The sequence below is a fragment of the Phalangium opilio genome, unplaced genomic scaffold (genome assembly GCF_054372755.1).
Source record: "Phalangium opilio isolate 3A_F unplaced genomic scaffold, DU_Popi_V2 ptg000014l_1, whole genome shotgun sequence".
In the NCBI taxonomy this organism is placed as follows: domain Eukaryota; kingdom Metazoa; phylum Arthropoda; class Arachnida; order Opiliones; family Phalangiidae; genus Phalangium; species Phalangium opilio.
This window is the reverse complement of record NW_028324149.1, coordinates 3,034,946-3,058,475: the sequence shown is the minus strand read 5'-3', so window position 1 is coordinate 3,058,475 and position 23,530 is coordinate 3,034,946. Positions and strand designations below refer to the sequence as shown.

The window sequence follows — 23,530 nt, the reverse complement described above, 5'->3', positions numbered from 1 at the left end:
TTAAGGACCCTCATTCCCGCCTTGCCCGATGGTCTCTCGACACACAAGCCCAGGAGATGGAGATTTATCACCGGAGCGGCAGGCGACATTCCAACGCAGACTGCCTAAGCCGGCTCGTCGACCCAGAGCCTCCAGAAGCCCCGCTTCCGGCTGGACCATGCTGCTCCGTCGTAGAGCTCCCTGACATAGGCAAGCTGCAGAGGGAAGATGCACTCTGGAACCCGATCATTGCCCACCTAGAAAGACCAACCAAACCAGTCGAATCAGCGTTTCGCCGCAAAGCGAGTAAATACATCTTGATCAACGCGATCCTTTACCGCAAATCAAAGAATCGGGCCCTTCTAGTCATTCCAAGTACACTTAGGAATGACGTACTACACGCCTGTCACGACCATCCCACGGCCGGTCACTTGGGAATCTATCGCACATTTCGACGGCTCTCTGACCGGTATTACTGGCCGAAACTGCGCCGCACTGTCCAGCTCTACGTCATGTCATGTACACTATGCCAGTCTAGGAAGATGCCGACGACTAAGCCCCTGGGCCTCTTACAGTCACTCCCCTGTCCAGATGAGCCTTTCGCCCGATGTGGAATGGACTTTCTCGGCCCGTTTCCTAAATCACGCCTTAATAACACTTTCATCATCGTCTGCACGGACTATCTGACTAAATGGGCTGAAACTAAAGCCGTCCCCGCCGCCACTGCGGCTGAAGCCGCCGCCTTCTTCGTCGAACAGATAGTATTCCGCCATGGTGCTCCCAGGGAGCTATTAACCGACCGAGGTTCCCAATTCATGGCCACTCTGACTCAGGAAATCCTCAAACGAGTTGGCACCTCCCATGTCCGCACAACGGCCTACCACCCCCAGACGAACGGCCTCACTGAGCGACTAAACAAGACACTCGCTGACATGTTATCCATGTACGTGAACGAACAGCACTCTGATTGGGACGAAGCCTTGCCTGGCGTTACCTTTGCGTACAACTCTGCCATCCAGGAATCTACGAGGGATTCTCCATTTAACCTGGTTTATTACCGCCCCCCAGTTATGCCCATCGATCGCCTACTCCCCGTCGCTTCCGCTTCATCTCCACGCTATTCGGCCCAAGACGTCCGCTCCGCCGCTCGCGCCAACGTTTCCTTGGCCCAAGCCAAACAAGCACGCCAATACGACCTCCATCGCCTACCTGATGCATTCTCCGTTGATCAATGGGTTTACGTTCGCCGCCCTACCCGTAAACGGGGCCGATCGGAAAAATTACTGCACCAACACCACGGTCCTTTCCAAATTGTTCGACGTTTAGGTCCGGTGACATTCCTTGTCCGCACCAAGCCCGGTAGCCGCCGACCAATGGAACCAATCCACGTATCCCGCATGAAGCCCGCTACGATCCGCGACGTTGATTCACACCCTGGCGAGCCCGAGACGGGCCCTTCGAGAGGAGGGAGCAATGTCGCGGACCTTACACCTAAACCCTCCAAAAGCACCCCACCGATCGCTGGGTTTTCACCTACTGATAACAACGCAATAATAGACATCGCAACGAACGGCCTTATCTCGACTCCTCCCTCCACGAGCCCTATAAAACGGAGCGACCGTCCGAGATTCGACACACAGTCTCGAGTAGCAGCGATAGAGGGTCCAGCCACCAGCCATTGCGACGAAGCTCTAGCCGCCAGCCGATATCTGGTTGGACCGCTTGCCCCAGTTGCCGAATCACTAGCTCCCGCCGACAACCGCGCAGCCGTTTCCGCCGACAACCGCCCAGCCGATACCGCCGATAACCATCAAGTCGATTTTGCCAACGACCGTCCAGCTGATCTCGTCGACGACCATCCCGCTGACCCCGCCGAAGAACAGCCTATCGCGGCCATCCACCCGCGCTACTCATTACGACCGCGGATCGCGATAAACTATAAGTGTTAAGCGGGAGTAACTATATTTTATCATAAGTTTATAAGAATAAGGACAGTTTATACAATAAAGACATTTTATACAAACAAACCGTTTCAATATGCATGTCTTAATTCACGCCCTAATTACTTGCTCCAAGGACATGTAGAAACATCGGAAAGAGAAAATCTGATGAGGTTAACGAAAACCTTTTGAAGTCATTCTTGGATCTTCGGTCTTCTAATCAGAACTTATAGGATGAAATCGAATTGCAGTAGGTCATTCCACAATTCTATAGTTCTTTTTAAATAAATATCACGCTCTCAAATTTTTAATAGTTGAAGCCCTACGGTAGACCCATACTTACTCATTATTGGGTTACGGATCCATTCACCCTGCGACATCCACGGAAATATATCAAAATTTGATCCTCTATGAATCCACGCTTTTAAAATGAACTATACCGTTCTTTATTCATAATTGAAAAGGCTTAAAAAAATAAAGTACGTTCAAACCATTAGAGGTTTTTAAGGGTCAGAGTTTTTAAAAACTGTTATACGCGTGTCAAAAAGGTGAGATCTCAAATTAGCCCGCGAGTTAAGCCCCGAGCCGAACTTCTTAAGACCTTTTTATTCTTTTTAGGAAAATGAATCTCGCTGCGTGCTACGTCCATGCGACTTGTTAGGCAGCCATATCCTATAAAGAAAGACGCTTCAACCGCCCTGTACCAGAAAGAGAGAGACTCTATCGTAAAAATCCACCACAAATGATTGAAAATAGCAATTATGTCTAAGAAGCGTGAAACTGTGTTTGGTGACATTAAATAAAATTAATCCAAACCCCTTTTTCTCTTCTTAGCGCGCTCTCTCTCTCTCTCTCTCTCTCTCTCTCTCTCTCTCTCTCTCTCTCTCTCTCTCTCTTGGCGGCTTTGTATATAGGAACCAAAATCAATATCATTTTTGGGGCGGGAAACAGGGGTCTTAGTAGATGAGGTAGTTTAACTGATACAGAAAATATTAATTTTAATATTAGGCCTAATATTTCAAAATAATAAATGAAAGGTTTTTCTTTGTTCACGTGCGTTTTCGAGGATCGGAGGCACATGCAATATTGCACGCGCAAGTTTCAATTTTCCCACGAGATCTCTAAAAAAAATTTAAGATTGTTAATTTCAAATAGCCTCGTGTTCTCGTTGTATGAAATCGTGTTTTCTAAATTTAAATTAGCCATCTCATCTTTCTTAGGATGTTATCTCGCTGTATCTTAGAGAATAAAGAAAGAGAGATGTCCGGTGAAAAGAAGAATCTCGGGTGTTTTTCTTAAGAGCTCAAGCGTATAGAAACCTCTTTTCTTTTATGTTAGAGGGCGAAAATACCGTTGGTGGGAGTGGTTTGTGTGTTGTAGTCCCATTGTTTCTAGCGCGAGGTTAGCGTCTAAAATTAAAGGATAATTTGCTTTTAATACAAAAGAGCCTCTGGAAGTTAATTACATCAAAACCATAGACTATAATGATCAAGATGAGACTGTTTGCATACCTTTTTTTACCATTATTTTACTCGAGGAAATTTGCCACACCTATGCCATCACGTGATATAGTTTTTAAGGTGATGTTGAACTTCAACTCGTGACCTGAAATCACCACGAGATACTAAGCCGGTGAATGACGCTTGATTGTACCAAGTAACCTTTGACCTATACTTATGGATAGTATAACAGGCTTATGGCTACCCAATACCGCGGCAATACGACGTAGTGATTTGGAATATGTAGTTTTGTTTATATAGAGGGATTACCTCGTGCATTTTTGTTTGGCGACTCGGGCGTACATCAGGTGGCGTATTTAACCACCTCGTCCACCTAGCTTCCCTGAACACTGCTCAAAGCTGAAATAACCATCCTTAATCCCTAGGCTATCACCTTTGTCCATATTCGGAGACTTTGGAGTGGACAGACTGTGTTCTAGAACAAAAATGTTTCTGTTAATTGGGAAGGGATGAAAGTAGAGACAACGAGTAAATCAGATGAGAGATTACGCTAGGTTACAACGATATCTCACTTGGGAATGCTGACAAAGGCTTAACGTACCCCTTTAACTCTCTTTTCTTAGAGACATGTAACGTTGTCTTCATCTTTCTCGCGTAAGGAGCGTTTGAGGTCTCGAACAAGACAGTTTTTCTTCTCAAGAAGGAACTTTGATTTATACAAAACGTCGTTGTTTTTGGCGCCTGCTTTTACCCGTAGTCGTATTTTCTGTATAGACACTAGAGAGGTTAAGAATAAGAAACCGTTTTGGACGATGATTTTAATAGAGAGGTTTATCATAAAATCAGTCTATAGTAACAGGTATCAACCAGAAACCCAGAATACTAAATATTAGGTTAAATTATGGTTGATTATTGATCAGTCAGTTCGGGACTTTTACTTGGGTATATAGACATAGAATTGAGAAAACTGACAAAATATGATTTATGCGCCTCGTAACACTGACTTTGGAATATATAGAATTATAATATAAAGTCTGCCCGAAATTATATAATCCAGGTAAACAACATTTGCATATATATATATTAGGATAAACTCTGGTTTCTTGTCTATATTTGAACTGCAACAATAGCTTCTATTCTAGTGGTTTTCCCTAACTCAGATTGTAGAACTTTGCCCTGAAACAATAGTTCTGTAGTTTAAAATGGGGAAAATATGAAAAGAAATTGCTATAATCCCTAGTTTTTTAAAACTTTAAGGAAAGCCGACTTACAGGGTGAAGCCACCTAATGTATTTTCCCATAACCCCTGTAGAAATGTTTACACTGCTAAACTTCGATGCTTACACAAAACGTTTTATTTACCTAAAATGTTTCAATATTGATTTAATTCGCTTATTTTTTTGCTAGTGTTAATATTTATAAACTAAAAACATAAAAAATAACTATTTTTAGAACAAATTTCTCGTATAAGAAATACAAATTCGAAACCGTACATTACCTTGTGTTTCTTTTGTAAAAAATAGGTACATAGCCAGGTTCTTCTTTTGTTGTAGTTGACACTAAGATACGGAGAGTCCAGTTGAGCTTGGTAGGTGGGGGGGAGGGTAAGGTCTAGTATTTCCTTATTTGGCTACCAGAGTGCGCGGCCTTTTCGATTTGGCGCGCTCCGTTGTTGGAAAAGGCGTTATTTCGTGCCGCTAGCTAGAACACTCGGGCTTTAGTCAGTGACTTATGAAGCTCGTCTCTGGATCAATCCCGTATAACGTACGCTAAGAGCATAGCCCCCTCGCGTCGAGTGTGCTACAAAAACGCTTTCTGCTGGCGGTTCTAGAGGGAAAAACATGCAGTGTCATGATCATTCTTTTACTTTTGATCGCTGTTATCAAAGGTAACGTTCAATTTTTTCCCCATTTTACTTTAAAATTGCTTTTCGATTTGCTTGCTACGGAAAACGGACCAGCGTCGGGCCCCTCTTTTTTCTTTATTTATTTCATCTTCTCTCCGAGATTCAGGAATCTTTGAAGTAATGGTTAAGAACGCGTGCATTTCCATTCCATATCGAAATGACACTAGAAACTGTTCATCCCTTACCAATTTTAACGAATACTATTATTATAATTATCATTAAGTTAATAAATAGATAATTTATTTTTAAATTAGGGCCTCATACGTTAGGGGAAGACAATAGGAGAGTATGATTCCCACACTACTCTTAATTATTCACGCTTTATTACCACTCCATACTTAATCATCCGTGATTTTACGCTTCGTGACGTAAATGGTAAGCGATAAGCGATGCGCCGGCGCAGAAGCAACCCGCGGACTTAGGTCCGCCCATTAGTAATTTTCTTAATTAACATGAAATTACTAATCATGTTTTCCAAGCTAAACCCTGTAAGAGCGTTACTAATAGACAGACTATTTTTATAATTACACTCCACGTGACTTCACTGGAGGAAATGGGCAATGGTCCTAGCTCGTTTAAAATTTCAAACCCATGACGCAGGAGTTCATTCCCAAGCATTTAATTCAAATATCTATGATGTATTCAAAATTTTGTTTTTCGGTGATCTGGTTGGATATTGAGGTTGTTTTTTTATTATTTCCTTCTCTGATCTCGGAAAGTTAACGTATACAGAAATGATTCTTAGATTTTTGTCGTATTTTTTTCTTACTCTCAAAAACTAGCTGTGTCTCGAGTTAAACTTTGACCGGCGAATCTTCAATAAGGTTCATTTCAATTTCTTTTATTTGTAGAGTTATATACTAAATGAAGACTTATTTGCATGAACTTACGTTTTAGTTTGCGTTATTAATCATAGCTCGCGGCTTATTAACATTAAGGCAAATTAAGTTTAGATTTCGTGGAATCCAAACTTAAACTGAACTAGTTTAATATTTAACTAGTATTTTAGCAGCTAGCAAAGTACTTCAACATTAAGTAATTCTAAAGCTAGTGTTGATATAAAGGGCGTTTTGAATCGTTAAAAGGCGTACCAAATTAGATTTGCTTTAATTAACTAAACACTGAAACTCCTCGTAAGATAGATTCCAAGTTTCTAAACTGAATTTTAATTAAGTTTGCAATTAAATTCTTGTCTAAAAACTTGACATATTTGAGCCATTTGCTAAAATAATAAAATCCCCCACTTTCTAATGGAGTTTTAGTAAGGACAATTTAATTTAACGTAATATAATATCTGGACTTTTAAAATGAATTTAAAACAGTTTTAGGCATTTATATTTTGTCACAAGGATAATTTGTTCCTTAAAACAATCGCTTAACTAATGTATAACTACAAATTAGTTAGCGCTGGTGCGCCACGTATACTGAAAGGATGGAGCTATACGTGTAAGATGAATTTAATTTATTGATAAAACGTCTTAGAGGCTCGAAACAATTGTTCTACGAAGAATTTAGGCTTCGGTGAAAACTAGGCTCGGTGCCGAAATTTGAATTGAGTGTCAATTATCCGTATAGTTTCGCGGATTGCTGAATAATTAGAATCGGGGAAATCCCGCGGTACTCGCGCCCCCTAGTGCCCGTAAAGGGCGGTGACAATTGAGAGAAACTCGGTGGCCATTTACAGCGGGAAGCTACCTAGCTGCTGACTCGAAAGATTCAACTCTCAACTGACTTGGTTGGCAGCCAGAGCTTTAAATGCTTGATTTGAAAAATTCTTTTAAGCCTTTGTTTCTAAATTTCTTAAATTTCAGAAGCCACGTGCTTTGTAAATAAATTAATATTCATTAAGCCTTTGTTTTTGAATTATGAAGTTCCACGTGCACGTGCTAACTTTTCTAGTTGCATACTAGCAGAAAAGGCACCCGGCTTTCTCAGTCAGTCCCTCGTAATCGTTACATTTGTAATACTTTTCAAGCCGCCATTTTTCAAGATGGTGGCCATTAGGAAATAAATATTTCTTAGTACGTGCCTACTATTTAAGAGTAACGTCCATGCAAAATTTTAGTCCTCTAAATAAAGCCATTTTGGGCTGACGGTTCATATCAGTCCGTCAGTGAGGACATTGACTTATACATAGATTTAGGCCTACAAGATTTAGCAAGATCTTGGGGCAGAAGTTGTTATTGGAAATGTGAAGGTTAGGTTTTAGACCTTTAGCAAAGTCGTCGGTCGAAATCTCGTCCGTGAACTTCGGGTCTTATCCCTTCTCTATCTTTAATCCCACTGGGACCAATACCTTTCTATCTCAGTATATTGCGAAGGAATTCGCTTTGTCTCGCTACAAACTTCAAGCTCCGATAGATTTTTGTATAAAATAAGATCCCGCTGCTTTTTATAGAGAAAGAAAAGGTGAACTTTTTTTTCTGTTTTGCTTCCTATTGAAATCAAAGATGCTCCTGTATTGATTGATAAGTTAAGTTAAGATAAATTCAATCAGATTTGATACCGATTTAGTGTGACGCAATTTCTGTTTCGTTTCTGTTGAATTAATCATAATTAATATTATAGTTTAACTTAATCAACAGTGACGAAGTTGAGTTGTTTTTTATTCAAACGGATATTACCTACGTCACTTCATGGCAAGCTCCAGTTTGTAATCAGTGACAAACTTATGGAACTCATCTTATGATCTTATGCCATTTATTATACAGGGTGTTTCTGAAAAGTCCATCACAAATTAAGGGGCGTGTTTATGGGACCAAACTGAGCGGAAAGTACCAAAGAACATGGGGTGTACAACATTTTGTTACGGAGATATGGCCTTCCAAACATTCGCCCCTAAAACAAGGAAATATCCAAAAATGAGGAGTAACACTTAAGACCGACTAACCAGCTTGTTTAAAATTACTAGACAATTTCAATAGCCTTTAATCGAACAATTGATTTCTACCTTTACTAATCAGAAGCGTATAAATGAGTAGAAGTATGCCTACGGTGGTAATGTAAAATTAATCCCAAGTGACATGATGTTTCAAGATCTTCCCAGCACCAAGTAAAATGGTTCTGATTGAAGGGACTTTTATTAGCACAGCGTAAACAACGTTATTTTCAGGAATTAGTCCAAATGTCCACGGGCGGCATTACAAAAACGAGGCAGTCTTTCGAATGATACTTGGACATGTTGGAAGATCCCTGGCTTGTTCCTGTTATCTCAAACCGTAAAAAGCTACGCAAATCTTCATCATCACGGACAACACTCTTGTACGTTAGGTATGACCTTGAGAAAACCTAAAAGGACATCTCGAATGTATTTGAAAAACCCATCTCCAATTAAGGGGCGTGTTGTTTGTTTCCAACAGAGTAAACTCGCCCAGAGAACAATTACAATGCAGAGCCACGTTTCGGCGTTAATGGCCCACAAAGGTGGTCCCAAACAAAAGAACAAACTTTAATTTGTTTCGTTCAGTAAGTATTTCATGTGTCATAGATAAAACGCCATGATTAATGCACAAAGAAAATGTTATTGACAAGTTTTCGGACCGCGATGCTGAAATGTGGTGGTGCACCATCGTGCATGAACCACATTCTGTTTATTAAACCTAAGGGTACGTCTTCGAGTAGTTCTGGTAAATCGTCCCGTAAGAACTACAAGTAAGCCACACCGTTTAACCTGGGCTCTAGGAAATATGGCCCAATTAAATTGTCACCCACAATACTACACCACACGTTTAAGCTGAATTGTACTTTGTGAATTCTAACGCAAGTTGCGTGTGGTTTTTTCTTAATCAGCAAACCAATTGGCGGCTGCTTGTTTTTGGATCGTCCTCGAAAATAGTGAGAACTTCGCCTATTCTTAAAAAACAGAGCACTAAAACAGAGCACTATGTTTTTTAAGAAAGGAATAAAAGAGGTTTCACGTACATGTGTTTGTTTTATTAAACTCATAATTCAACGAAGTCTGTTACAATGCCTTTCTTCACAAATGCCGAATATGCGGATATGCACCTAATGTATGGACTAGCCGAGGGGAATGCCGCTGCAGCTGTACGCTTGTATCAGGAAAGATTTCCGCAGAGGCGACTACCAAATCGACTGACGTTCGAGGCTGTGGACAGACGTTTGAGGCAAGATGGACGAATCCAACCGGCTGGACCTCAACCTAGAGCGAGAGCCATCCCAGAGGCCGTAGAAGACGAAGTTCTCACCATTTTCGAGGACGAGCCTGAATCAAGTACCCGCCAAGTTGGTCGCCGATTAGGCGTAAACCACACGCTCGTGTGGAAAATCCTCAGAAGCCACCGGTTTCATCCTTTCCATGTTCAAAAAGTTCAAGGTTTGAATCCAGCGGACTACCCACGACGCACGGCGTTTTGTCAGTGGTTTCTGGCTAAAGTAAACGATATCGATTTCCCACGGGATTTGTTGGTTACTGACGAAGCTAACTTTTCACGGGATGGTATTATTAACTTACATAATAAACATCAATGGTCCCAGCTAAACCCCCACGCAACTTGCGTTAGAAGTCACCAAGTACAATTCAGTTTAAACGTGTGGTGTGGTATTGTGGGTGACAATTTAATTGGGCCAAATTTCCTAGAGCCCAGGTTAAACGGTGTGGCTTACTTGCAGTTCTTACGGGACGATTTACCGGAACTACTCGAAGACGTACCCTTAGGTTTGGTAAACAGAATGTGGTTCATGCACGATGGTGCACCACCACATTTCAGCATCGCGGTCCGAAATTATCTTAACGCGACCTTCCCTTTGCGGTGGTTAGGTCGAGGTGGACCTGTGGAGTGGCCTGCTCGATCACCCGATCTGAACCCTTGTGATTTCTTTCTTTGGGGCCACCTGAAAGACTTAGTTTATCAGACTGAAGTGCCCGATGTTGAAGAGCTACGTCGACGAATAATTCACGGCTGTCAAACAATTCGCGAAACTCCAGGCATTTTTCAACGTGTAAGGGAATCATTTGTAAGACGTGCTAATGTGTGCCTTAACGCGGGTGGTGAACACTTTGAACAATTTTTGTAACTAGTTGCAATTAAATGTTAAAACTTGTCAATAAATTCATTTTCTTCGTGCATTAATCATGGCGTTTTATCTATGACACATGAAACACTTACTGAACGAAACAAATTAAAGTTTGTTCTTGTTTTTGGGACCACCTTTGTGGGCCATTAACGCCGAAACGTGGCTCTGCATTGTAATTGTTCTCTGGGCGAGTTTACTCTGTTGGAAACAAACAACACGCCCCTTAATTGGAGATGTCCTTTTAGGTTTTCTCAAGGTCATACCTAACGTACAAGAGTGTTGTCCGTGATGATGAAGATTTGCGTAGCTTTTTACGGTTTGAGATAACAGGAACAAGCCAGGGATCTTCCAACATGTCCAAGTATCATTCGAAAGACTGCCTCGTTTTTGTAATGCCGCCCGTGGACATTTGGACTAATTCCTGAAAATAACGTTGTTTACGCTGTGCTAATAAAAGTCCCTTCAATCAGAACCATTTTACTTGGTGCTGGGAAGATCTTGAAACATCATGTCACTTGGGATTAATTTTACATTACCACCGTAGGCATACTTCTACTCATTTATACGCTTCTGATTAGTAAAGGTAGAAATCAATTGTTCGATTAAAGGCTATTGAAATTGTCTAGTAATTTTAAACAAGCTGGTTAGTCGGTCTTAAGTGTTACTCCTCATTTTTGGATATTTCCTTGTTTTAGGGGCGAATGTTTGGAAGGCCATATCTCCGTAACAAAATGTTGTACACCCCATGTTCTTTGGTACTTTCCGCTCAGTTTGGTCCCATAAACACGCCCCTTAATTTGTGATGGACTTTTCAGAAACACCCTGTATATTTGATTAATTAAAAAAATAAATAAAATAATCGGGGATAAATTTAATAATATATTGGTAAACCCTAAATTTATTCATTCATTTTCGAAAAATGTTCAGTAAATACAAAATAGAATTATGCATCCGATATTAAATGGTTTTAGTTTTTACTGATGATAGATTTTCATCTAAAAATTACACTCGCATCGTCTGCTATTATTTTTTTGAAAGCCTGGCCTAATTTTCGTTTGCCGAAGCGAGAGTAACTTTTAGTAAAGAGCAGTTGAAGCGTGATGCCTCCGATCTGTTCATTTCGCCTTCCCAAAATGATAAATGAACGCCAGGTTCAACCCCGATACATTTTACAAGATCCTGTCATCGCCCGCTGTAACCAAATTTTTGACACAACGGTTTTTTATTTTATTTTTTTTTAATTTTTGACTTGTTGCCACGGTTGACGGCACTGCTCCGAGAAGATTTTTGAAATATTCAACGGAACGATAAGTTTTAACAACGAAACATGGATCTCATTAACAAAATCCATGGTTAGGCCTTTTAGTTACGGAGGTATTTGATTGGGTTAGGGTTTATTTTGAATAATGGTTTCGAATTTCGCTTAATTTAATTTTGGTCAAAATTTAGTTTCATAGATTTATAAAGGTAGATTCAGTAACCCGCTATAGTAATATACGCAACAAAAATATTACGGATAAAATTATAGCCATAATGTTTAGATGGAATTATTTGACATATTTATTAGAATTAATATAAATTTATACCAATTAATTTCTAAGGCAATTGCTTGTTACTAAATAAATAAATTTTGATTCGTTAAATTTATTGGTTTTATTTAAAAATTCTACCTAATTAGGGTTTTAAAATATAGGCTAGTGGTTCGTGTTTAAGATTTTAAACTTGAGATTTAGTAAACACTCCCCCAATCCAAACTGGACAAAATCGGTCCTAGATGCATAGAGAATATACAATAGAGGAGTAGATAGTTGTTGTATTCAGCTCTCGTTCAATTTTTTGGAGAGCGCCTACATCCGGATGAGCACTTGGTTTCTTGGTAGACACGTGGTTAACTTTGTCTAAATATCACTCTGCGCCTTCATAGAGGATATACACAGTAAAGCGGACGACGTTTTTCAACCAATAAGAAGGTAATCACCCAATGAGAAAGACCGGAAATGGATATAAATAAAGGCTACAGTGTCTACTCTTATCCACTATGATAGAAATATAGAATATTTTCGACTCAAAGTTGATTGCCCATAGAACCATCCCACCCTTTATGGAACACACCCTGTACAGGATTCGATTAAAAATGCAAGTATATTCCCTTTCTCTCTAACCTTGAGACAAAGAACAAAAAAAAAGAGAGAACACCCCTTCTCCCTTTTCAATTTAACTTTCTATTAAGGATTGAGAAGGGGTTGGTTGGAGTCTCTCGAGTTCTAGGAGCGCGCGGGCTGAGTGATCCACAGAATCGCGCGGGGTTAGCCACAAAAGTTTAAAATTGCTTTTCTTCTAAAACTTCCGCTCGGGACCACAATATGCCCAATTCTATCTGACACGCGAGCTTCTCTAAGCCTCGGTCTTTCTCCTAACGTCCCCACCCCCATTCCCCGCTAAACCTTCGGCTGTCTGCTTCACGATGGATGAGAGATCTACAGACAGACGAATAGACGGCTCTATAAATGTTTGTACTACTTCAACCGCGCGCTGGTGGACTGGTGGTGCTATACTAAACTTATAAAGTTAACAATGTAGGTACTGGTTTCGAATTGATTTTTCAACATTCGTGAAATTTTTCACGTTGAGCATGGGGGGGGGGAGCGAGATATATAATTATTTTTCACTCTAAGGTAAATTATTCATAACCCTATAATACATTCTAAATTATTGGTTTGGCGTTGGGGCACATACAAATTGTTTTACACGCGTTTGGTTTAGTGTTTTGTTGACGTTTAGACGCGTTCAATTGCTGGTACCGAAAAGACTGGTTATATATTTATACCAGAAGTAAGATAAGGGACTAGAATTAACGAGCTTGCCAAATTCTTCACTCGGCGAAAGTGAATATTCTTGATAAAACACCAACGGTTGGCCCTCTGGTAGCGGTTTCGGAATTTTCCCTCCAAAACGTGAGACGATCGCGGTGGTAGACGGCCGAACTAGATTCAAGCACCCGCGTCCGTGTTCCTCGGCTTTAGATTGAGGGGAACGGGGTAGGAAATTTTTTTGGAACTCGACCAATTTTTTTTCTCTCTAGTGTAGGCGCGATGGAAGCGGCATAAAATCCTCAAATTTGTTCATTAGTGCCAGGATCTATTAACAATGCTAGAGCTCTTTACTTCTAGTACCTTATCCTACTTCTGTTTATACTTAATCGGTTTCTTTCACTGAACGCCTCCAATATCATCGTTAAACTTCGTTCCTAACTTTGAATCGAGTCTTAGCAAATTAATTAAATAAAATATCAAATAACCCAAACGTTTAAATTAAACCAAAATTGCATCAATTCCTGGTAGTTGAAACGTCAAGCCACGTGGGCCCAAATGTTATTTACTTCTCCGGAAACACGAACTTTCTAATTCATCTAAACTGGAAAGCAGTAAATAGTTCTAAGATATTTGACATGGTCTATTATTATAAAACAATCAACTAAATGGGGTATAGGTATAACGGGAAACTAATAGCCATTACTCGAGTCTGTTTTATTTGATTAAGGTAATAGGTAAATAAAAATAAATAACAAACAAAATTTCCCGGAGAACATTTATTTTATTTGTTCAAAAAGTTATCTTCGGCGAAATATTTTAGGCGGCCCAAGTTCATTTTGTTGTATTTTCTTTCTAACTCGATGCAATTTGTACTCCCTTACGTATCGCTATATCCATTACACTAGACTCTGAAAAGAAAGGAAAAATTATTGCCAAACCCCTCGGACAGTTTTCCGACAACTTTAACCGAAGCTACCCCCCCCCCTAGTATGTCGGCATTTTCAAGGAATTTTAGCGATCCACTAGGAATTTAATATGCTCCCCCTTGCTTGATACTACCGTACAGTCAAGGCTTAGCAGTATGGCTTTCTATCATTTTACCAAATTACTTAGAAAATTAGCCAGTGAACTTCGCTACAGAGCACCGTGGGGTTCTCCCCCCTCCCCCACCGAACGAAAGGAAAATTCGACGTTAAGTTACATTCATCGAAGCTATATTACTAACTCGTGAGTTTATTAAATATTCACGAGAATATTGAGTTCCTAACCGGCTTAATCGCTGGCAAAACCATTCCAACTTTACCATAAGTTCATAAAATATGTTCATTCCATAAGTTTGTCACTGGTAACTTAGAAACTGGAGCGTGTCGTCGTGAAGTAAATGAGGTAGGTCATAGATTCGAGGTAAAGCGAGGGAGGCCTGGTGAGGCACTGCTGTCAAAAGCTTAGTAATGCAGACTTAAAGTGGAATTCATAAACGTCGGACGCAACGCAATTTAGTACAGGCAAAGGCTGGGCGTCGTGGGCAAAAGTCAGGACTTTGCGCACGACGCTCTGCCTTGGCCTGTACTAAATTGCGTTGCGTCCGACGTTTATGAATTCCACCTTAAATAGGATTAGATGGACTGCAAAATTAACCACCGAGTGTAGTCTGCAATTCTCGCTTCTCGTTCTAATTGAACTAGTTCTAGCTGTAAGTCTATAGCTAGCATTACGAAGTATAGGTAGTGTCATACTTATGGAAGGAACATATCTTATAAACTTATGGTGTTACTGATAACAACTACGCAGTTTGGTCAACGCTTGAACCAGCAAACGACTTTATGAAATACGTTTTAAAAATATAAAAAATAATCAAATGATTGCATTCAGGTGAAACTTGAAGTAATTCACGGGCCGATGTAAGCTATTAAGGGGAGACCCTATAGTGCTTAATCGATAATTTGTATACGCCATCCTTAGTTCCCGCCAAATTTGAAATTCGTCCCGCCATAACTTATTCAACCTCCCATCTCTTGTAAGTTTCCTATTACGCAACGCAACGCAACGCCCGAGACCTAGTGTAGGTAGGCCTGTTTGGGTTATAGATAAATTGCTATCGCAACTGAAATTGATAAACAATTATTAACCGTATTCCACGTACATACATACATATACGTAGGTAGGTACAGTACAAGTGGGGGGGGGGCAATCTTGAATATCTTGAGTATGTAGATTGAGGTTAGATTTGATCAAACGCCGTTAATCTTATATATCGTGTCGTATCTTGCCTGGTTTGATTATTGAATAGAAGTTTTAATTGATGATTAAGTTCATTTATTTACTAATAATTAACTACTTAAGATGATTATAGGCCTGGGAAAGGGATAAATAAGTTTAAAAGGATTCTGGGAAACTGAGAGCCATAGCCTACTGTTGTCTCTTACAGTAAATCATGACTCTATTCTACTCAGGTTTGGAAGAGAAACTTTTTTTTACCAAAGATGGCGCCACAGTTTCTTTCGCTTACAATAACGATACTAGTATATGAACCCCGAAGGCAGTTCCCCATACCAAAAACGGATTTATGGGATAAGAACGTCGGAGTTAGCGAATTCACCCCCCATCATCGCATACTTTATTGAGAAACTTCGTCTGCTTATATTTTGACTCCACCCACAAATTCTGTATATAGCTACTTCTAGAGATCGAATTTGTGGGTGGAGTCAAAATATAAGCAGACGAAGTTTCTCAATAAAGTATGCGAGGATGGTACTAGAGGCTAAAGCTACGATCCGACGTTCTTATCCCATAAATCCGTTTTTGCCCATACTTATTGATGCGCTATAGGGTTATGCCTTAACATAACCGAGAAACGACACGCTAAACTTCAAGTAGAAAACGCATTAAGTTAAATAGTTTTTGAAATTAATTCGTTTAATATCGACTTGCATTGATTATAAGTCGATACACTCTTTCGTAATATTTTTTTAGTTTTATAAAGCTAGCAACTTCCTATTTTTTGTTTTTATTTATGAAATGAATTCATCATGAATATAACGCGAAGAAAACTGAGGTAATAAATAATTTATTTTTTGTTTCGTGTTCAGAATTTTTGGAGGTTTATTGCGACCATTGTTTTTAACGTATCGCAATATTTTATAGGAAAAAAAAAACAACCCTTTTTCGGGAAAAATGTGATCATAACCTTTCGTTGTTTTTATTTTCCCCGCGTCATATATTTCTTCATAGCCTTAAAAACAGGCGGTATTTTTTAACCATTACGTTAAAATTCACTATGTTAAGGCTGGACGTTAACTGACATAAATTACAATTTAACTTAAATATCTTTTTTATAATTTCGTAATGGATATATAGAGACATCGCCGGATATACAAGTCTATAAATAGTTGTTTTTGTTTTAACTTTGTATCGTTATCGGCTTTAAAATCATTGGAGTTCGAATGAAGTCGAATAAATGATTTATTTATAAAATATTATGATAATACGTCTAAGTTACATAAGGCTATCTTACTCTGAGTAAGTATGGGGCGTCGAATATTTAAAAGAAAGCGAAATAAATTTTTTTTCTTCTAATTTCATCTCGTGATCGATATTCAAGCACGTGTTTGAGAAAAATATTAAGCTTCTTTGGTCACGTGCTTAGCTAATATATACATGTTTAAGTAGTAAATAAAAAGGTCATATCGTAACTCCATTAACAATATTATCCTTACACTGACAGACAACGATCTTGAGCACTTTCTTGATTTCAAAAAATAAAAAAAATATTTACTTAAATTGAAAACCAAACCACTTTCTTTATAAAAAAACCAAGAACAAACAATTACTCACTTAGGTAATATTAAAAAAAAGCCTGATCCTTTTTGCTACACGCAATTCGAAAGCTGTACTTTAAAAATCTCTCTAGATGATTTAATAAAAGATTACGAGAGAAAAAAAGTAAAGAAATCCCATTTCTCCACCATGGCCAGCTTTCTACCTAGCTTGTTCTTTACGGATATTATGTGCTCTAGAACTTGCGTCACTCGTACTCGAATAAGCTCGGGCCCGCTTCGAGGTTTTAAAGTTTAAAATATTAAAAATTCAGTATCTGGGTAGCTAGCTTTATTTTTAGATGAAAGCGGGCTATATCTACCATTACCGAGATTTTAAGCTCAAAATCCGAGCTTCAAAGTAAAAAATTCAGAGAACGATATATCTAAAGCAACTTTCCGAAAGCAAGGCTAATTTTGATCGGATGAAACAGTTTAATTATTGTAGCTTTGTAACTTCTTTGTCATAGGTAGTGTCATACTTATGGTGAATAAATGTTTTGAGCTTATGCTAATATTCATTAAACAGCAAAATTATTTCTATTTTTTTTTTTAGATTAAATGGTTTTTGATTGGTTTTATTATCGGTTTATTAGTCTAAATATTTTCATACCAATTAAATGCAATCTCATTTCTGACACGTCAATTTCAAAAAGTTTACCTTGTCTAGGCCTAAAATCAACATTTAAAAAAAGCTTCACCTCTTGAACCTTTCCCTGTATTTGCTACCCACATATGTCTAACCCTTGCACCGTGAACTTAAGATTTCCCAGTAGAATTAACCTATTATCGAAAAAGATAAATGTATGTGAAAAATTTAGAGACTCGCTCGCTCTTCGTGCCTTACCAAGTTATTCCCAGAAATTATCGATAATTTACTGGTATCCGAACATAAACCTGATAGCTCATTACTCTCCCAAAATTGCAGATGCGGACCAGCTTCGGGCTTCATCTTATAAAACTAATATTATTCAACAATCATAACCCTATAATATCATTCGTAAGTACGGTCCCAAGGATATTTGCTACGAGAAAACGCGTCCTTGGTAATATTGTAGAGAACCGCGTTCCCTGGTGGGGATTTTTTACCTCTCCGAGTGACGTATGTCACGGAGAGGTTCTAATTTCGACGTGTCTGTGTGTCTGTGTGTCTGTGTGTCTGTCTGTGTGTCTGTGTGTCTGTCTGTCCGTTGTTACACCCACGTGACCGCGTTCGCAGTTTGCAAATCGGAGCAAACGTATATTCAATTTCCAGACCGCATTTACAGTCCCGGAAATTGTATTCGACTTACAGGCTATTACTCCATTGCCTGTTTAACAACTCTGTTCATTTGTCCACCCCACATGGACACTAGTCTGAACTTATTGGCTTCTAAACACCACCATCTTCTAGTTTTTCGCCCATTCCACATGGACGGACACCAGTCTGTACTTACTGGCTTCTAAACACCACCACCTTCTCGTCTTTGTCCATTCCACATGGACACCAGTCTGTACTTACTGGCTTCTAAACACCACCATCTTCTATTCTTTGTCCATCCCACATGGACACCAGTCTGTACTTACTGGCTTCTAAACACCACCATCTTCTATTCTTTGTCCATCCCACATGGACACCAGTCTGCACACCTGGCTTCTAACACCACCATCATCCTTAAGGTTAAGACATACGCGGCGATCGGCTAGGGTTACGAGAAACGTCTAGCCTTCCATTGACGGGGTCTTCCGCCAAGGTTCACGCAATTGCGATGTTCTTATCCATAGCTGCGATTCGAAACCCTTATATACTACCTATTTGAGTAAGGCGACGCAACGGGCGTATGCTTCATTTCAAACGCCAATATTAGTCAGGTCTCTCAAGAATGTTTAATTGTTCTTTTTTAAAACGATGTAACGTTCAATAAGGCGAATAACTAACGAAGAAAATATTAAATATTAATTATATTTATTTTAATATTTAAGATAATCTTGTTTCTCAATTCAAAATTAATACGGAAAGAGTTAAAAAGCAGTCTATGTTATTGTCTGTGTGTGTCCGTCCGTTATTACACTAGTGCCGCAGTGCGCTGCGTTAGAAGTTCGTTTTGTTTTGATGTGTAAAGAAATCCTACAGAACCATAATATTCCCTTTATCCTTAATATAAAGTGAATATGATGAAATATTTTTCGTAATTATGATGCATTTAGTGCTTTTGTAGCTTTAAAGCTCTGTTTCATTTTAATATTCCAAAGAGTTTTACTAATATTATTATTTGAAATGGCTGTTTATAAATTACTAAAGCTATACTACATCTGTATATAGAATAATCCTTGGTTTAGTAATTTTATGAAGAAAGCTAAGAACTAGACTCCGGCGGGTATATCTAGTACTACTTGCAATAAGCTTAGTGAAATATAGAGTAAATAATTGAGGCCTGAGGTGATGTAAACTTTGGGTTTTGATTTTCGTGTCTGAAATGAAGAGACATGAACGGTTCAGAGTGAGCCGAAAGTTAAATACACTCTTAAATAATCAGGTTAAGATTTTATAATAGAAGAAAAGATCATGTTGGCAATTAGATTAGTAGGGCTAAGCTACAGAGTTTTTATTCTCTTTATGGTGCGCATTGACTATCAGTGCGTCTAGCTACAATTTAGCTTTGGTATTATCATAAGTTAATTATTTAACGTTAACACTCATGTTGGCAAACTAAGAATATTGTTTAGGTGAGACGAGACGATAGTGTTTACACTGCTAACCAGTTGTGAATGTAGCTATCAGAATATAGGGTAAACAGCTGAAGCGTAGACTTCATTTCCTGTTCTTTTTGCCATTAACTGATTTCCATGGGTCCAAGATTTATCCTTATTGGATGTAAAATGTCGTCTGCTTTACTGTATATTCTTTATGCTTGGAATACTGCTTCAATATTTCGAAAATTTTTACTTCAAAAAAGAGAAATAATTCCATATCTAGGTAAATAACTTTGTAGTAGTAGACCTCTTGACTCGGAGAGGTAATATTTTGGTTTTCCCAACTTGTTTTTTTTTGGAAAACGAACCCACGACCTACTGTGATCTATATCTCTATACGTAAGCCAACTCGAGTGCGGTAGGATATGCCTTTTATTCGTTTCAGTTTATAGGTTAGGTTTTTTAAGTGAAGATGGCGCTGCAATCTCTTTATTAATTGCATTCTCTCATCCCGATACTTATGGAAAGTATTATAGGGTTATGTCGTAATCTATACCCTACTCCCAGATCGAGAAAATGTTTGAGAAAAATTATCGATAAAATATATGCAAGGATATAAGTGAAATAATAACCATAAGTAAGCCTTAAACCTAATTTATTAATTAACTTACTAGTAAGCGCATTAAAAAGTTCTAATTTAGGTTTTAGGAAATTTTCCCCGTCTCAAATATATATACTAATTAAGATAAAAAAGAACGGGTTAATATTTAATTAGATTGGCGATATCAACTTGTAGCTTAAATCCTCGCAACTGAGTGTACCATCTAAATAACGGATTTGTTAAAACACCCCAAAGTTTCTCGTTTGTACCTAACAAGTTTAGTATATAATCTTTATGGCGTTACAACACCTTAGATGAAATGGTTAAGGTATTTTTGTAAATTATAAAATTACTTGGGCTGGGGCGCTAACGGTCCCAAAATGATGGCAAAAACCCAGACTGGACATATATTGTATCTCAACCGCTTCATCTACCACAACGACTGTAGTATTTTGTAATCTCTGAAGACCAAATCCATCGCGTGGTTAGATATATAGAACTTTGGCTTATAAATTTCTCAGATAAAATAAAGTCAAGCCAAGCCAAGGCTTAGCGTGGATAATGGAAAAGTTTTGGACATAGAGCGAACGTTCCCTGTAACATTGTCGGCTCTTTTAATCCGTAAAAACAACTAGTATCCATATCCTAAAGTGTATCGTCACACACCCTCCCTTGGCGACCCCCCCCCCAACCTCCGGAACTACCACCGTTTTGTTTATAGTTAAGCTTTAGAAAACTAATGACGCACTCTAGATATTTTCTACCTATCTCGTCTCGCTGGAAACTAAAGACGAAGGTAGAACGAGGCTCTTCTTTCTAATAACTTATAGTCAAGCCATACCAGGAAAAATCCCCTGGACTTTTTAAAATTATCACCATTTTTGAAAAGCTAAGGAGTTGTTTTATACTTTTAGTGGATGGACTCCAATCCCGAGATCAATGATGGCAATGTTACCAAACTAACAAAGGCTTAACGTTCATCACAAAGGCTTAGGGATGGCCGGCGGAATTCCCGTAGGAATAAATGGAAATTTTTGAAACACTATTTCAACTTCGTGAATGGGAGTAATTGGAGTAGAACGTTCTAATTTTACGATTTATATTTGAAGAAAAAAACTAATTAAATTTATATTTATGGTAAAAACGAGGTTACCAATTATTTCCGAGTGTTTTGAATTAACAGTTCAATTGGCATTTGCGCTCAGAGTCAAGCGGAAGCCGGACGTTACAATGACAAATGTAGCCTATTCCCTTATGAACCGCGTAATAAATTCCTCTATACTACCATCCGTTTGTTAGGCCTTTGCCAAAATTCGTGTTCTTTTTAAATTTCAAAGGCTTAACTTCTCGCCTACAAGTGGTATTAATTTTAACTCTTGTTTGCTATCCACTTTCATCATGGGCCTTTTCAACGGTAGACGGAAATAGTCTTAAATATTCTACGGAAATTGTTATTAAGTGGCGAGGCTTTAACGTGCTGTTACAATCGCACTCGACTCTCATCGAAATAATCTATAATTTTGGAAACTCGAAATTCTCAAACACGCGAATTGCGTTCTTTGCGGTTTTGTATAATTTATCGCACGCGCGTTGTTCTCGTCGACTATTGAGGTGTCGGATACTTTCCAAACTGGTGTTAAGGAGCGAGTTAATTTGAAAAGCGAAAGACTTCTTAATTGGTAACCTACCGAAATCACTAGCTGACGGTAATTTAAAAAGTTTAAAAACCAATATTAATGTACTCGCGAAGGAAAGGTTCATGATGTTTCAATATAATATCCGACCTCTCATTTTCCACTAAAATTTTATACCGCTGTAAATGCCTAAAAGCAAACGATATTTTGGGGTTTTGCAACTCGAGGAATATTTTTCCTTTTTCGACGTTTTATAAAAATACAAGCCCCCCCCCCTTCCTATTTCCCTTTTGAAAATATACACGTATATTACACGCAACCAAAATTAAAGTAGATCTTCAAATTTTAAGAGAGACTACGACTACACGAACGTCTAGAAAGGAGAATCGTTCAATTTAGGACTTCTGCTGCCGCTGGGTGTGGCGAGGAAAATTAACTTTATAATATTCAAAGTTTTTAAAGATGGATACGAGAAGTTTCAAAGACTTTCAGACGCCCGCATTTAAATATTAATCCCGGAGTTACGAGCTAATTCTAAAAATAATTTTTCAAACGTACATAAGTTAATGACGTAATAATACGTTAATAAAGTACTTGTAAAGATGATTGGGCTAATTAGCATCGGAATAAGTTTTGAATAATGAGGATAAAGGGTTTTGTTTTAAATGGACCATTTCTATTAAACGAGATATTCAACCAGTAACTAGGGCCTATGGGTGTCTGATTTTAAACCGAAACGCATTGTGTTTTATTAGGATTAATTTAAAGTGTGGTTAAAGCAGGGGAAAAACGAGGGTGAGGGTGTTCAGTGGGACTCAACATAGTAATCGGTTTGTTGAATCTACGAGTGTGTCTGCGCGGTAATGTTCGTATTCGGAGGGTCACTGCGCAGGTTCAGCTTTTCTTTGAATGCAATGAGAAGCTATATAATACCTCAGTAAACCTTTTCCTATTTAGTCATGTGGTAAGCGAGAGCGGAAATAAGGGTTAGCGATTGGTTGTGAGCTTGCATAAGAATTTTTGTCTCCAAACTTATACCTAGTTACCTTTCTTTACGAATTAATCTGTTTAAAGTACACTGACCGGTCGTAAAAATGAAGGATTTTCATTCGTCGCCCTGCAGGACCCGAGTGTTTTGATGGAGTCCATCATTAAAATATAACGGCCATGTAACCATTTTCAACGTTTTGCTCTAGTTAGCCGTGGCTTAGTTCATCTACGCTGTTTGTCTCTTGGTTTGTTTGTTGAAAACAAGATGAGCCAGGCAATTTACTTCACCTCGATATAATGGTTTGAAATAATATCTTGTCATTTGGGTTCATCGCGAGAAACCCTGGGAAGATCCAAGTATTTCTTAAGGATTAAAAACGTTGCATTTGCAGCGGCCAGGGTCGATAAGTAGGGACAGCTTGAGTTTTGGCCACGGAAATGGAATATTCTAAGTTGGCAAGTTTTCATTTTTATTTTTCGTCAGAATTAATATTCTGTACAGACGTGACGCGCTTGCCCTATTTACTCGCTGCCAACTTTTGTGTTTTGAAATATGCTTCCAGCATCGTGTTAAGAATTAAGAATTTAACTAAAATATTGGATTTCCTTTATGAATATCTAATCAAGAAACTCTTTAATTAAATATTAAATTATTTATGTTAAATTTTAGTCCCAATGTAAGAAG

The 23,530-nt window shown here is 38.6% G+C and overlaps 1 protein-coding gene and 1 long non-coding RNA gene across 2 annotated transcripts in view; one reads left to right on the top strand and one right to left on the bottom strand.

Moving 5' to 3' along the window:
- The window catches only part of LOC149705103 (uncharacterized), a 105,072-nt gene that overhangs the window by 59,946 nt on the left and 21,596 nt on the right, over nucleotides 1-23,530 (top strand). The window lies entirely within an intron of this gene.
- LOC149705104 (uncharacterized) lies at nucleotides 19,508-19,977 on the bottom strand. Its single transcript, XR_016381523.1, has 2 exons — nucleotides 19,874-19,977; nucleotides 19,508-19,791 (listed from the first exon to the last, which is right to left on the bottom strand). It is a non-coding gene; the product is annotated as an uncharacterized LOC149705104 (long non-coding RNA).